The sequence below is a fragment of the Ambystoma mexicanum genome, chromosome 14 (genome assembly GCF_040938575.1).
Source record: "Ambystoma mexicanum isolate Mex_15411 chromosome 14, UKY_AmexF1_1, whole genome shotgun sequence".
In the NCBI taxonomy this organism is placed as follows: Eukaryota; Metazoa; Chordata; class Amphibia; order Caudata; family Ambystomatidae; genus Ambystoma; species Ambystoma mexicanum.
In genome coordinates, this window is record NC_090940.1 from 548,734,064 (window position 1) to 548,747,932 (window position 13,869).

At 45.9% G+C, this 13,869-nt stretch overlaps 1 protein-coding gene across 2 annotated transcripts in view; it reads left to right on the plus strand.

The window, feature by feature from the left end:
* Nucleotides 1-13,869, plus strand: part of LOC138526949 (interferon-induced very large GTPase 1-like) — a 129,139-nt gene that overhangs the window by 14,611 nt on the left and 100,659 nt on the right. The window contains exon 1 of one of the 2 annotated variants that reach the window (XM_069637851.1): nt 3,147-3,253. The exons of the other annotated variant lie outside the window; for it this stretch is intronic. The gene's annotated coding sequence lies outside the window, so the exon portion shown is untranslated. Of the gene's footprint in view, nt 1-3,146; nt 3,254-13,869 lie in introns of those variants that run through there. 2 annotated transcript variants of the gene reach the window in all.

The window sequence follows — 13,869 nt, forward strand, 5'->3', positions numbered from 1 at the left end:
TCCTAAATTGTTAAGATGGTCAATCAGCCTACAAGGGTTTGATTTTACCATTAAACACAGGTCAGGGTGTAATCACCAAAATGTTGATGGTCTCTCCAGGAAGTATGACCGACGGGAGTAAGGAGATTCATCCAGGGGTGGATTAAATCCTCCTGTCCCTTAGTCTGGGGGGATGAGTGTTAGGGAGAATTCCTTAAAATGTGTTCCTTCCCTCCACTTTAGAGTCCCCCAGCAACTTTGCTGGATTTTGAGGACTTGATTTTTTGCCTGGAGAGAGTGTGACCCTTTTTCCCACTCTCTCATGTATTTTAATGTGATTTTATACACTGTGTTTCTTTTTGGTTATGGAGTCTAACCAACTCCATAGGCATCATCTTTTACAATTGTGTCACATAGCACCTTCAATGCAGTGCCACAGGGAAGTCTTCCAGATTTCCCAAGGTTTAAATACCTTCCCTGGGATCAACTACTGTTTCCAGAGCAGTGGAGTGAAATTGACTTCACTTAGTCCTGTAAATTTTCAGACCCAGCACACCCTATCTTACACTAGAGTGCTGGAAGGGTTACTTAGTCTCCCCTGTGTCTTGTTACTCATGTAGCATTCATATGTTACCCTTTCGTCTCAGAATGGCTGGTGGCACTGGTTTTGTAATGAACTACCATGATTTACCCCGACCGCAAACTGTTTGCAGCTCCAGTAATGTTAAATCGCGGGAGACATTTTTTTCAAAATGGCGCTGAGTCTGCTTTGTTAAAATGGTCCCCAGTCTTCTTTTTTCGCCATTTCTTTGTGGAAAGGTCCTTCGAGTTTTTCTCTGCGTGCCAAACCAGGTTTGGTCTCTTTGTTCATTTGCCTTTGGCAGGCTTCAGGAGTGAAACCCGCCTCTGTCTCCAGAGTGTCTGGGGTAGGCAGTAAGTGAGGGAGGTGCCCGAAACTCCCTGTGCTTAATCTCCTAGGAGACCCAAATGCACTCTGTGGTGATTGGCTGGCTGACTGTCCGGCAAGGACAGCCACCCTGCTAGGTGAGTGACAGCTAGGCTGGAATGAATGGGAGAGAACTGAATAAAAGGCAAGTCTTTTGGCTTGGAAGGCAGAGTCAACCACTGGACGAAGGAACCAAAGAAGAGCTTGAAGAGGACAGCTGGGGCAACTCCTGGATCGTTGGATTGCCCGGTGAAGCCCTGCTGTAGGTCAGAATCACCAAGTATGCATCAACAGAGAAGCTCTGCAAGGACGACTTATCCCCTTGAGTTGGTGGGACCAATCAACTCCCAAGTAAGCCACCTGGACACCCATCTCAGAGCTGGTTGAATTTCCTCAGAGTTGCTGCAAGAAACCGTAGAGCCAGGGAGAGGGACACCAGATTGTGTGCGTTGCTTGTAAGCTGGCCTAAAGCTTGTGGAAGATCTTCCGGACTCCCAGGAATCAGGACTGACCAAGCCTGACCACCCTCAGTCGAGTGCAGGACCTCAGCTGTGAGGAAAGTCCACCTTTACAGATAGGAACCGCGCTTATTGCTATTTGCTGTACCACAAGGAGTTGAAACACGAAACAGCCACTGAAAGTAAAGTTTGCCGGTTGGCAGTTTTGACAGTGCCAGTGCAGTGCAGGAGTCCCCCAACATCCTCCCTCTTGTCCCCACGAATGAGGCAGAGGAACAGTGAGATCTGCAGAGCTGCACAGCAACAAAAGTCATCAGCTGCATATTTTCTTCTTTACAAAGATACTTTAAAACAAGTCTAAGAGAACTTACCTCTTACGGTGGAAGTGCTTGTAACTTCTACAACTCACAAGTCTAATCAGCTTGTGGCCCTACATTTGATTCTTCTTTTTATCAAAGAATCATAAGAACTTGTGCCAAGACATTCCCATTTGCTTACCTGCAGTGCTGCATCCAATACAAAGACTTTTGCTCATTGACTTTGGCTTAGCCTATTTGAATTGAATGACTCTTCTAAGTGCTATCTGAAAGTATTTGCCCTGCTTATGAATATTTGTAATTTCTTGTGTTCTAATAACCTTTGTCTTTTACCAGCGTTTTAAGAGTGTTCCGAATGCCAACAGTAAGATGTTAATGTCCCCAGCACCCTTGTTACTGAAGTCACCTGTGGGTGTAGGTTGTGTCTGTGGGCCATCCAAAAACGGTCTTGTCTGATTCAGAAACTCAGAGTGTACAGTATTGAAGTATATTTGTGTGTTACTATTCTATTGCTCCCTTCTGAAAAAGGATTTATAACTGACTGATAAATTATTAATTGTTTATGCAAGAAACCTTGAGTGTAAGAGTGTACCTGTAAGTGTGAATCTTTGTGTAACTCCACTACTGCTCACATCTCCCCTCTTGAGATAAGCCTGTCTGCTCAACATGCTACCAAAACTGTGTAGCACAAGCTTATCCCAAAGGTTGGGTTGCCTATACCTTTAGTCATAGTTGCTTGTAGTGTTCCCAGAGGGTACTGCATTCAAACTTTGCCTAACAGCCCCCAAGGCCGAGGCTGCTGTATCCTAGGTGCTCCCATCCCCGATATCCCACTTGGGTGCTCCGGAGTATGCAGGGTGTCCCCTGCGGTCTTTACACTGTGTGAGTGCAGTGTCTTCTGTGGATTCCCGGTGGCCCCTGCATCTGAGGAGGCCTGCTCCGGTGAACAGGGAGCGGGCCACAACAATCTGACTACTTGATGTTCACACAACCTTATTTCTCCTACCTGTAAAATGTCCCTTCTCCCCTTGTTTCCCCTGCCCATCCCTGATCCTCTGCTACCACTGCACCCTACATGTAGCCCCCATGGGTGTGTTCTCTTGGCACAGCGCAATTATGACCTTTCCAACACACTTATCACACACACTTTAACATTAACCGAATATCGCTGTTCCTGTTCTGGGCTTTCATATTCTAAAACATTCTGGAATGTGTAGTCTTGCCTAATTTAAATTAGACATAACCTCTGATACCTATATCCTTGTGGCATGGCGCCACCTGTTGTATTTGTCCGTGAATATTCAGTTACTTCCTGACATAACTGTATGGTTTTCTTCTCCATGTTTCATACCGATCATAGCATAGCTGGACGCCCCCTGCTGGCTGAGCGTGAAAGCGCTACTTTTCAAGGAAATCACATGAGCGCTCACCTCAGTCAGAATAAAAGTGAAAGGGAAAGCAGTGTTCGAGCAGAATTATACAAACTGTTCAATGCACTGCACAATAGAAAGAGTAGAGAGATGGAACATGGCGGTGCCGGTGCTAACTGAAAGGTAGGTTTCATCCTTAATTTCGACACTCGCTTGCATTGCCGAAGCTTCTCTGTCTGCGTGATAGGAAACTTGACAAACAATCCATGCTTTCTCCTCGCGTTCTGCGCAGTTGAATAAACAGCGTCCGTGCGGGCAGTTGCCACCGGGACGCGTAACAGGCAGCCTCGCGTCCTGGGCCTCTCTGTATGAGTGCGTGTGTGCATGCATGCGTGGGCCGCCCGAGGCACGGGTGGCCACATAACAACTGGCGACGAGGCGGGACGCCACCGGAGCGTTCGCTCAATGCACGCGGCCTGTTGACCATCAGCAACGTTACGACGTGGTGAGTCACGGACCCGGCGGGAGCATTCCTTTGATGTTCTAGCAGCTGGTATACAGCAGTAGCGGCCTGAAAAGGTGCTCGTGCGCTGCTTTTACCACCTCATAAACAATTTTTGGGAACTTTTGGCTATCCTCAACACCCAGAGGACGGCCCACTTCTGACAGACACTAAGCGCCAGAAAAGGAGCAAGGACACGCTGTTTGCCACCGGACAGTAATTGGAGGTACGTGCATTGCCCACCCAAGTCAGGTTTGCGGCCTCTAAGCCACAAGGAGGTGCCTGTGCGACCTGTAAACATGGCAGGAAGCGATGGAGAAGCGGAAGCTGCGGCAGTGGTGGTGAAAACACTACAGGGGTCTTTACTGCCGATGCAAGAGTTTGATGTATCAGGTCCCCCTTCGAAATTGGGCCCAAGATGGTTGCTATGGATAAAAAAACTTGATATGTACTTTACAGCGACCGGGATAACCGATGATGATGCGAAGAGGGCCACCCTGTTGTATTCGGCGGGTTTGGAGGTCATAGGCATATATGAGTCCCTTAACCTGCAGGTAGTCACCTTTGCTGCAGTCAAGACTGCGTTGGAAAACTACTTTATACCGCTCTCCAATGTGGATTATGAGAGATTTCTCTTCTGTGGGGAGAAACAGCGGGAAGAGGAGTCACTTGATCAGTTTTGTGCTTGACTGCGATTGATGGCCACCACTTGTCGATGGGACAATGATGAATCTATGATAAGGAATCAAGTTCTCCAAGGGTGTACATCTGGCAAGTTACGGAGGCAAGTGTAGTGGTGAGGGAACCTGGCTGGACCCTGCAGCAAATCCTGGACAGTGGCAGAACGTACGAACTGGCGAAGTCGAGAGGTGCTAAAATGGACGCAGCAGTGCGTCCGGGGACATCTGAGGATGCGTTTGCTGTCGGGAAACGGGCTACGTCGAAAGACAAGTGGGTCAGAGAAGGCAAGAGATTCGCCCTCCAAAGGGGTCTGACTCTATCTGCCAGTACTGCGGATATGACTTGCCCCACTCCGAGGAGTGTCCGGCCAAGTCGAGGTCATGTGGCCGATGCAATGGACCCGGCCACTACCCCCGGATGTGTCGCGCCCCTGCTCCCGTGTCGGTGCAGAAGGGCCCGGCCAGGGCACGGGGTGGTGGTTCGAGGAGGCAGAGGAGCATCGCGGCCTTGGAGCAAGAAATGCAGAGACTGCAGTTAGCTGAAGAGGAAGAGGAGGAGGAGGAAGAAGTTTTCTTCATCTCGAGCATCGCCTCAGGGGCAAGGAGTAAGAGGCAGCCCAAATGTGTTGTGGACATTCAGGGGGTGCCGACACAAGTTCTCATCGACACAGGGGCCTCAGTCTGTGTGCTTGCCTAGGATCATTACCAGCGGATCCCGGGGCCTCCTGCGCAAGACGTTTCAACTGCAAAGATCTTCACGTTTGGCGGGGACACTCCGCTTCCGATCAGGGGCGTGTTCGTAGCGCCTGTGTCCAGGGGTGGGAAAACCATAAAGGCCAGATTCTTCGACACAGATGTGAGTCCCCATTCTCTACTCAGCTGTGCGGCATCCGAAGCCCTGAGCCTGGTTCACTTTGCAATGGAGGTCTATCAAGTGGACATTGATACGCTGCTGGACAGGTTTGCAGGTATTTTTGAAGGGGTCGGGAAGCTAAACTGGGACATCACAGGTACTTCACGTTCCTATACATATAGGCCGTGCCGGCCTAGGTTTTTCTGGGACATGGTATAAAATGTGTGTCCCCCTTATTTGCAAATATAGTGACATCAGTGATATCACAGAAAATTAAAAAAGAAACGATTTATTTTTGAAGTCCGAGGGCCGGGGACTCCGTCCCAGGACGTGTGGCAGCAGGACGGAAACACTGGCGTAGCGGGGGCCCCGCAGCCAGCCGTGATGTAGGGGGCCCTGCTGCCACATGTCCTGGGACAGAGCCCCCGTCCCTCGGACTTAAAAAATAAATTGTTTCTTTTTTAAGTTACTCTTAAAACAGAGTGACATCAAAAAGAAACTATTTATTTTTTAAATCATAGCCCCCCCCCGTCCACTCCATGCTTGCATGTCATGGAGTCAGGGGGGGTGGGGTAAGCCACAGACTTCTAAAAGAAATGTTCCTGTGCACTGTTGGTGACTTGCATGTATTGGATTTTTGGATTGCTCTTACCCTACAAAACAAGCTTTTTAGGCAGTTTGTCTCAGAAAGTGTGCTGCATAATTAATTAAAACACATATTGATCACTTTATCCTAGTGCAGTGTGCAGCATGCCCCTGCAGCAGCATGATCATGTGTATTGCGCAGGCGTGTGTGGCGCAACCCATGATTTGTTGCCGAGGTGGCAGGGCCCCCTCAGCTTGGCTCGCAGGGGGCTCCCACATTTTGTGCTGCGCCACTGGACCCAAAGCCTTAAAAAAGTGGGCAGAGGGCACAGTTGAACCCAACAACAGGGCAAAAGTGTCATGTTGCCCCTGTGGAGATTCTTCAAATTATTTGCATGGAGTGACCAGAAAAACAGAAAGAAAAGGCACGCATTGAGTGCCATGCACCCCTAAATTACTGGTGAGGCAGGATGTATGTCTTCTCTCCAGCTGGGTTTAGCCTTGGTGACATGTTGGCATGCATCTTGCAAAATTATCAAGTGCTGCACACTTCAAAATGACAATAGAACCTCAACAATGTTGCCCTAATTGGAGTGGGTGAGCAGGCCAAAAATGTTTGGTGGGGGTCAGCAGGGAATCCAACAGCAGAATGCTGCAAAGGCACCTCAGCAGGTTAGGTGACTTTTGTTGAGATGTTATATGTTTACAACTTCCTATAAATGCTATGGCTTTTTTCCTATTGCTGCTTCAAAATGTGGTGTTTCGACCTGGGGACAGATATGGCGCCCTCGCATCACTCAGGGTGGGAACCTCTCCCCTGTAGCGAAAATCAAAAGCTGGCACCCAAGAATATACGCAGAGTATGTAAACATATCTTAAAGTGAAATATGCAAATTTAGTTAAATTGACCTTTTTGTAGCATAGAAAAACTAGACCGTTACCCGCGTTTACAAAGAACAGTGTAACGGGATCCTAATAGTCCCTGACACCGGAGAATCAGGACAGGCTGTCCCAAGGACTCTGTTTATTGCTTGGCTGGGCATTAAAGGGGCACAGGTTTTTGCAGTGCTCCTGAGTCTGTCTTTCTTACAAGGCAATCAGCATACTTTGGTGGTCTTCAATAGTTAGGAATCGAAATGGGAAGATAGCATGTTAGGGTAGTGTTGGGATTACTTACCAGTCCTTGAACCTAGTCCTGCTCTTCCTTGCCACAGTCGTGCCACACCATCCTTTCAATCCTTTTGTACTTGTTCGCCCCGCCTCCTTGTGTATTGGGAAAGGACTACCTGTGTAGTAGCGACCATTTTGTACCCTCCCTAGGTTTGGGGGTGGGATGTGGGGCGGGGGTAAGAGGGGAGGTACAAAGAAAATGTGCATTAAGAGGCGTTTGTGAAAAAGATGTGGGGAAAGCAGATGAGATTCGTTAGTAAAGACTGTGACGAAGAAGAGCAGGACACGTTTTTAATGAAGATTACATGTAAGTATTGAGAGCATCTTGTCACCCTACCTGTAGGATACAGTGAAGAAGATTTAAAGTTGAAAACTCACTTTCCTTTCTTGCCAGTTCTGGAGAAGGAAATCCTGGGTCAGAGCTCCCACTGGCCCACTCCGCCACATCTGGTTGGCATGGCTAGAGCACTTAAGACAACTTATGCCAGCTGTAGGTAGCTCCTCCAGTCGTGCCTTCCCTTTGCCTTCTGAGACTAGTGGACCTGCATTTAAATTGACAACATCAAAACTACAAGTTCCAGATGGCATTAAGTGGAACTGGATGGATAACATGCTTGACTTTGGACAACTAGAGAAATCTAGGATAGTTTCTTCAGAAGCTGAGTCCTGCAGCAGCAACATCACCGGGCAAGTGACTCCAGCTAATGACAGGGCACTCCTCAGAGTAGCATTTTGTATATCATTCTATTCCAGAAACAAATGAAAAGATGGCTTTTTCCTGACATTGTGGTGTTTCTTTTTTCTTTTCATGGCTTAAATCATAAATTATGATTTTTGTTGAATTAAAAATGTTTACCAGCCAATGTATCAACAACACACCTACAATCCTGCATCTAATGTTAATTTATCTTCTGGAAATCTTATTTACTTGATACTGTTTTGGTGTTACAACCTTAAAGCTCATGGCTGTGTACTCTGTACTAGTGCACCTTCTTTATTGTCATTCAAACTTGTACTAACTCACACACAGGTGGACAAACAAGTCACTGTTTCTCGAAAATCAGGGCTTGTCATAAACCTAATAGGACACCATCTGGAGGCCTCGGTCGATTCTTTTACAAATTATTATCAGGTGTGCTATCCCAGTTATTCCCATTGAATCAAACTAAGACTCCGGTGCCCAAAACGTAGTACTTGACACATTGTGTCCAGTGCACATGGAGTTATCGGGTCACAGTAATTATGTACGTCCTGTAATCACATAGGTTGGTGGGCCAGTCTGGATATATTTTCGTACTGTGGTGGAATGGCATGTATGTTTAATAGGCATCGCTCTTGATGCCCAGTTTGTAATTATGTGGCAAGACTGGCATATGTTGGTCGGCCAGTCTGGATATATTTTCTTATTGTGGCATGGCATGATTTAATGGGCATCAAGAGTAAAGCAAACATGATGAGTGTTATTTTGTAATTAGACTGGCCTACTTTGCTGTAACCAGTCTGAATATATTTTTGGATGTAGAATTTCATTTTTTACTGGCATCACGTGTAAAGCCGATATGATGAGTGTTCTTATGTGGCAAAACTGGCCTATATTGGTGCAGCCAGTCTTGACATTTTTTCCTATTGTGGCATAGCCTTTTTACTATCAAATCCAGCAGGAGTATATTCTTACATGGGGATACTGGCATACATTGATAGAACCAGCATGGACATGTTTTCTTATAGCATGTAGTACTGTGATTGTGCTCAAAGTAAACAAGAGTATCTTCTGATAAAAAAGCGATGGCATGCGGGCTCAAAGTGGGAAAAAAACACAGAACAGGTTATCATGCCCTGATCCTTCTAGAGAGGGGCGCCAGGTACCTTTTTTGTATGTTTTGATATGGGAATGCCTGCCAGCATGAAAAGGTTTTTTGCATACTGGCATACACATATTGTGGGCAAAAGGCATCATGAAAACGCTGCTGTGCACTGTTGATGACATGCATCTATTGGATGTTTCCATGAGTTACCCAACAAAAGCATTTGCAAACTGTGTGACTTGTTCCCAAATTTTTTCCAAAAAAGTGTGCTATTGTGCACCATTTTAACACATTATTTAAAAATGTTCTTGCGTGGGCATGAACCCTCCTTGGATGGTTTGGGCTCCCTTGCTCTGCTAACACATATTTGAGGGAACCATTTATACTCTGAATCGGGGGTTGCCTCGTAGAACTCACTGAAAAGTTGTCAAAAAGGAGTGTATGCCGCTGCAAGAAGTAACACAATTTTATTCAGGGCCCCAGACCCCACTGGGACAGCAAATTCAAACATATCGCGGAACAGAACTGCACGAACAAGCGCTTTCAAAGAAACGCCTCTAAACTAAGAACCTTTCTTAGTAAACAAAATTCTTAGCATTTGCGATTGTAAGACATTAACAAATCTCCCCACACAAGTTTGATTGGATCTTGCACTTTGAACCCGTAGAGGGAAACATAAATTGCAGGCAATGATTGGGTTCGCGGACCTTCCCGCACTGCCCTCATTTATGACCTGTGATGTCACAATCCACCCCAATTCCCACAGCACAAAGTCATTGTTAGGGAGAATTCTCAAAATGTGCTAATTCCCTCTGTCGAACGGGAAATTATATTGTGCCTCCTGTACTGTATGAATATATGTATATTGGCCTACGCCAAGCTGCATATAAGCCACTTGCGAGGAAATCCGTGTTGCAAGGTCTTGACCTTAGACCAGTGTAAGCCGCCATTTTAGATCTATCCGGCATTTTAGATTCTCCCTCTAAAGTCACCCTGTGTTCTAAGATAGTGGACAATGTCATTCCGAATGCAACATGGCCGTCTTGACCTCTGTGTATAAACTAATGTATTACTTGCCTGCAGGCTACATGTTGGGGTCATGAACTGAGACTTTGTCCTTCGCTGACCTGTGTGTAGAGGATTACTTGCACCAACAAAGCTAATCCATGAGCATATGTTAAACACAATGTATTCAAATACTGAAATGTGAACACTTGCTTGACTACATTGTATAAAACTGTTTGAGAAGGCTTAACATGAAATCCTAAGATATACTGTTGCCATTAAGGCTTGTTAGTGAATACATTAAAGGTAAACCCTAAATGTACAGATGGACGAACTCGGCACGAACCCTAGATCCGTAATGTATTAACTAATATTAACTGGGAAATGGGTTGAACATTGTGATTTCGAGGGTATAAAGAGTGTGACTATTCTAATGTACAGTCCCACTCACTGAGCACACTGAACCGAGCAGGAGTTCGCTGTGTTGTACTGAGGGCCGATAGCTATCTGTTGCTTTGTCCTTTGAAACTGTTCAGTATAAAATAAAGATCTTCTGTATGTTCCTTTGTGACCTGCGTTTTGGTGTTTTTCCTTTTGGGGTACTCAGCCTTGATATCTTCTTTTGGTTTTCACACCTCTAACGACCCTTTTTTCCCACTCTCTAATGTATTTTGATATGTGTTTTTAGCTTTGTGTTTCCTTTGGTTATGGAGCCTAACCAACTTCGTGGGCATCCTCTTTTTCATTTGTGCCACACAGCACCCTCAGTGCGGTGACACAGGGAAGCCTTTCAGGCTTTCCCAAGGTTTAACTACCTTATCTGGGATAAACTACTGTTTCCCAGACTAGTGGAGTGAAATTGACTTCACTTAGTCCTGTACATTTCTAGACCCAGCACAACCTATCTTCCTATAGAGTGCTGGAAGGGTTACCTAGTATCCCCTGTGTCTAGATACTCATGTAACAGTCAAATGCTACCCTTTCCTCTCAGAATGGCTGGTGGCAGTGGTTTTACAACGAACTACCATGATTGTTCCCGACTGCAAACTATTCGTAGCTCCAGTAACTTTAAATTGCGGGAGCCATGTTTTTTAAGATGGCGCCCAGCCATCGTTGCTAAAATGGTCCGGTCTTCTTTTTTCATCATGTCTTTGTGGAAAGGTCCTTCTAGAGTTTTTCTCTGCACACCAACCAGGTTTGGTCTTTGTTCATTCGCCTTTGGTGGGCTTCAGGAGTGAAACCCACCTCTTGCTACAGAGTGTATGAGGTAGGCAGGAAGTGTGGGAGGTGCCCGAAACTCCCTGTGCTTAGTCTACTAGGAGACCCAAATGCACTCTGTAATTATTGGCTGGCTAACTGTCAGGCAAGGACAGCCACCCTACTGGGTGAGTGGCAGCTAGGCTGGAATGAATTGGAGAGAACTGAATAAAAGGCGAGTCTCTTGGCTTGGTAGGCAGAGTTGACCACTGGACGAGGGAACTGAAGAAGAGCTTGAAGAGGACGGCTGCTGCAACTCCTGAACCGTCGGTTTGCTCGGTGAAGCCCTGTTGCAGGTCCGAATCATCAAGTTTGCATCGATAGAGAAGCCCTGCAAAGGACGACTTCTCCCTTTGAGTCGGTAGGACCAATCAACTCCCAAGTAAGCCACCTGGACTCTCATCTCGGAGCTGGTTGCATTTCCTCAGAGTGCTGTAGAAACCGTAGAGCCAGGGAGAGGGACACCAAATTGTGTGCGTTATTTGTAAGCTGACCGAAAGCATTTGGAAGATCCTCAGGACTCCCACGAAGTCAGACCGACCGAGCCTGACCCCCCTCAGCTTAGTGTGGGACCTCACAAGCAAGGAAAGTCCACCTTGATAGCCAGGACCAGTGTTGTTACCAGTGCAGAAGCTGAAACGCGAAACAGCCACTGAAATTGAAGTTTACCATGTGCAAGCTTTTGACCGTCCCAGTGCAGTGCAGGAGTCCCCGACGTCCTCCTTCTTGTCCCCACGACTGAGGCCCAGGAACAGCGAGATCTGCAGGAACTGCCAGGAACAGAAGTCATCAGCTGCATCTTTTTCTTCATTTTAAGGTAATGTAAAACAAGACTGAGAGAACTTACCTCTCATGGCGAAAGTGCTTGAAACTTTTGCAACTCGCAGGCCTAATCAGCTTGTGACCCAACATATGATTCTTCTTTTTACAAACTACTTCCAAGAACTTGTGCAGAGACTTTTCCGTTTAATTACCAGAACCGCTTTAACCTATCCAAGACTTTAGCCCATTGACTTTGGCCTAGCCGATTGAATTGAATTGACTCTTCAGGTGAACTCAAAGTATTTGCACTGTCTAAGAATAATTGTAGTCTTTTATGTTCTGAAAACCTTTGCCTTTTGCTCCTCTTGAAAAGTATTGAAGCATATTTGTGTGTTATTAAATGATTGCCTCCTTCTAATGAATGTTTTATTCTGATAAATAAATTAATAAGTAGTTATCCAAGAAACCTAGAGTATAAGAGTAGTACAGACTTATACCAAAGGTTGGTTTGCTTACACCTCTAGTCATAGTTGTCTGTAGTGTTCTCAAAGGGTACTGCATACAAATTTTGCCTAACAGTCATGTCATTGAAACATTTGAGGCGACCAGCAGAACTTTAATAATCTACCCTGGTCACCTCATCCTGATTCATATGATAATGGCTTTCGACCATGTCACAATCAGAGCCTTAACTACGGTCATATTGCTGCACAAAATGTTGCATATTGGGCACACTCTATCCCCTTTCCCAGCGAAAACGTCTGGGTGATTTGCAACTGCTGTGGTTCTTGCCGGCTCCAGTAGAAAATCGCATTTCACAAATGATTTTGAATGATGAAGTGGTCATGTATTCATTCTTCGCTGGTGAAACCTGGGAGCTCTAATCTGTTGACCTCGAAAAATGACAACCGTTGTGTACCTCTCTTAAAGCTGGTCTGGGATCTCACATTCTGCACTAATTTACCAGCTGCAATGGCCTTTGTCACAAACAAAATGCTTGCACATGTTTAAAGCAGAAGCAAGCGTTTTAGGGCCTATTTACCGCTTTTCATCCTACCGCAACACATGGTTATACTTACCTATGCCCAAGCATTTATGGATTTATTTTATCAAGCCTTTGATTTCCATTTATAAGAAAGAGCCCCCTCCCCTTTTACGGTGCTACTCTCTCAGCTGATAAGTGCGTTCCACCATACCGCGCTGAACTTGCATGTTTATTACATTATTGACCCTTGAATGAAAAAATTAATCAGCCGCTACTGGTCCTTTGTGGCAGCAGGGAACTGGCTCTGCCTCTTTACATACATGGAACAACCTCACGGGGGAGGGAGGAGTATTCAAACCTGTGGCACTCCAAAGCCAGCCATATGTCACTCCGGTACAGATCTCTGAAGTCCAGATCTCTGTTGTGATGTCTCTTTTCTAAATGGGGTACATGGCACCCTCTCACCCTCTGAGTGCCTATTTACTTTGCAAAGCAATCCTACTGTGTTCATGCCTGTGCAGTCATCAGGGAGGCACTCTTTTCTTGAATGCAGTTCAGGCGTTTATGGTTAATAGCAGTTAAAGCAAAGAATTCTGGTAGCTGTAGTCCTTTACGGCAGCACTACCCCCTTTACATAGATGGAACAACCTCTGGAGTTGGGGAGGAGTGGAGTAGGGGTGGAGCAGCCAATAGTGTGCCACACCAAAACTAGGCATTTGTCACCCTGGTGCAGCCCACCTGGAAGTTTTAGCTGCGACTGCTATTTTCCATACACACCTGAATTGCATTCAAGCAAAGACTGCCTCACTGAAGCTTGCGCAGGCAGGAAAACGTTAGGAGGACAGATCACTGGGCTATGAGCCTGGCAAATCAAGTAGGGAAACAGAGCGCCCCCTTTACCACTTGTGAAAACAAGTAACTTAATAATGCACAATGAATTATATAAAATACAAAAAACCACCATAAAACTTGGGATTATTCCTCAGTTCAAAACTTACTTTATCCATCCATACTCCCGTTATCCGTTCACCCTCCATCCATCTGTTCTCCTTTTACCCGCCCATCCTTTATTCATCTCTCTATCAACTATCCCTTTATACACCCTTTGGCTTATACATCCAATCTCCCCTTAATTCCTTTATTTCTTCATGGACATCTACCTTTGCATTCTTTCCAATCTATGTTCTTCCTTTCT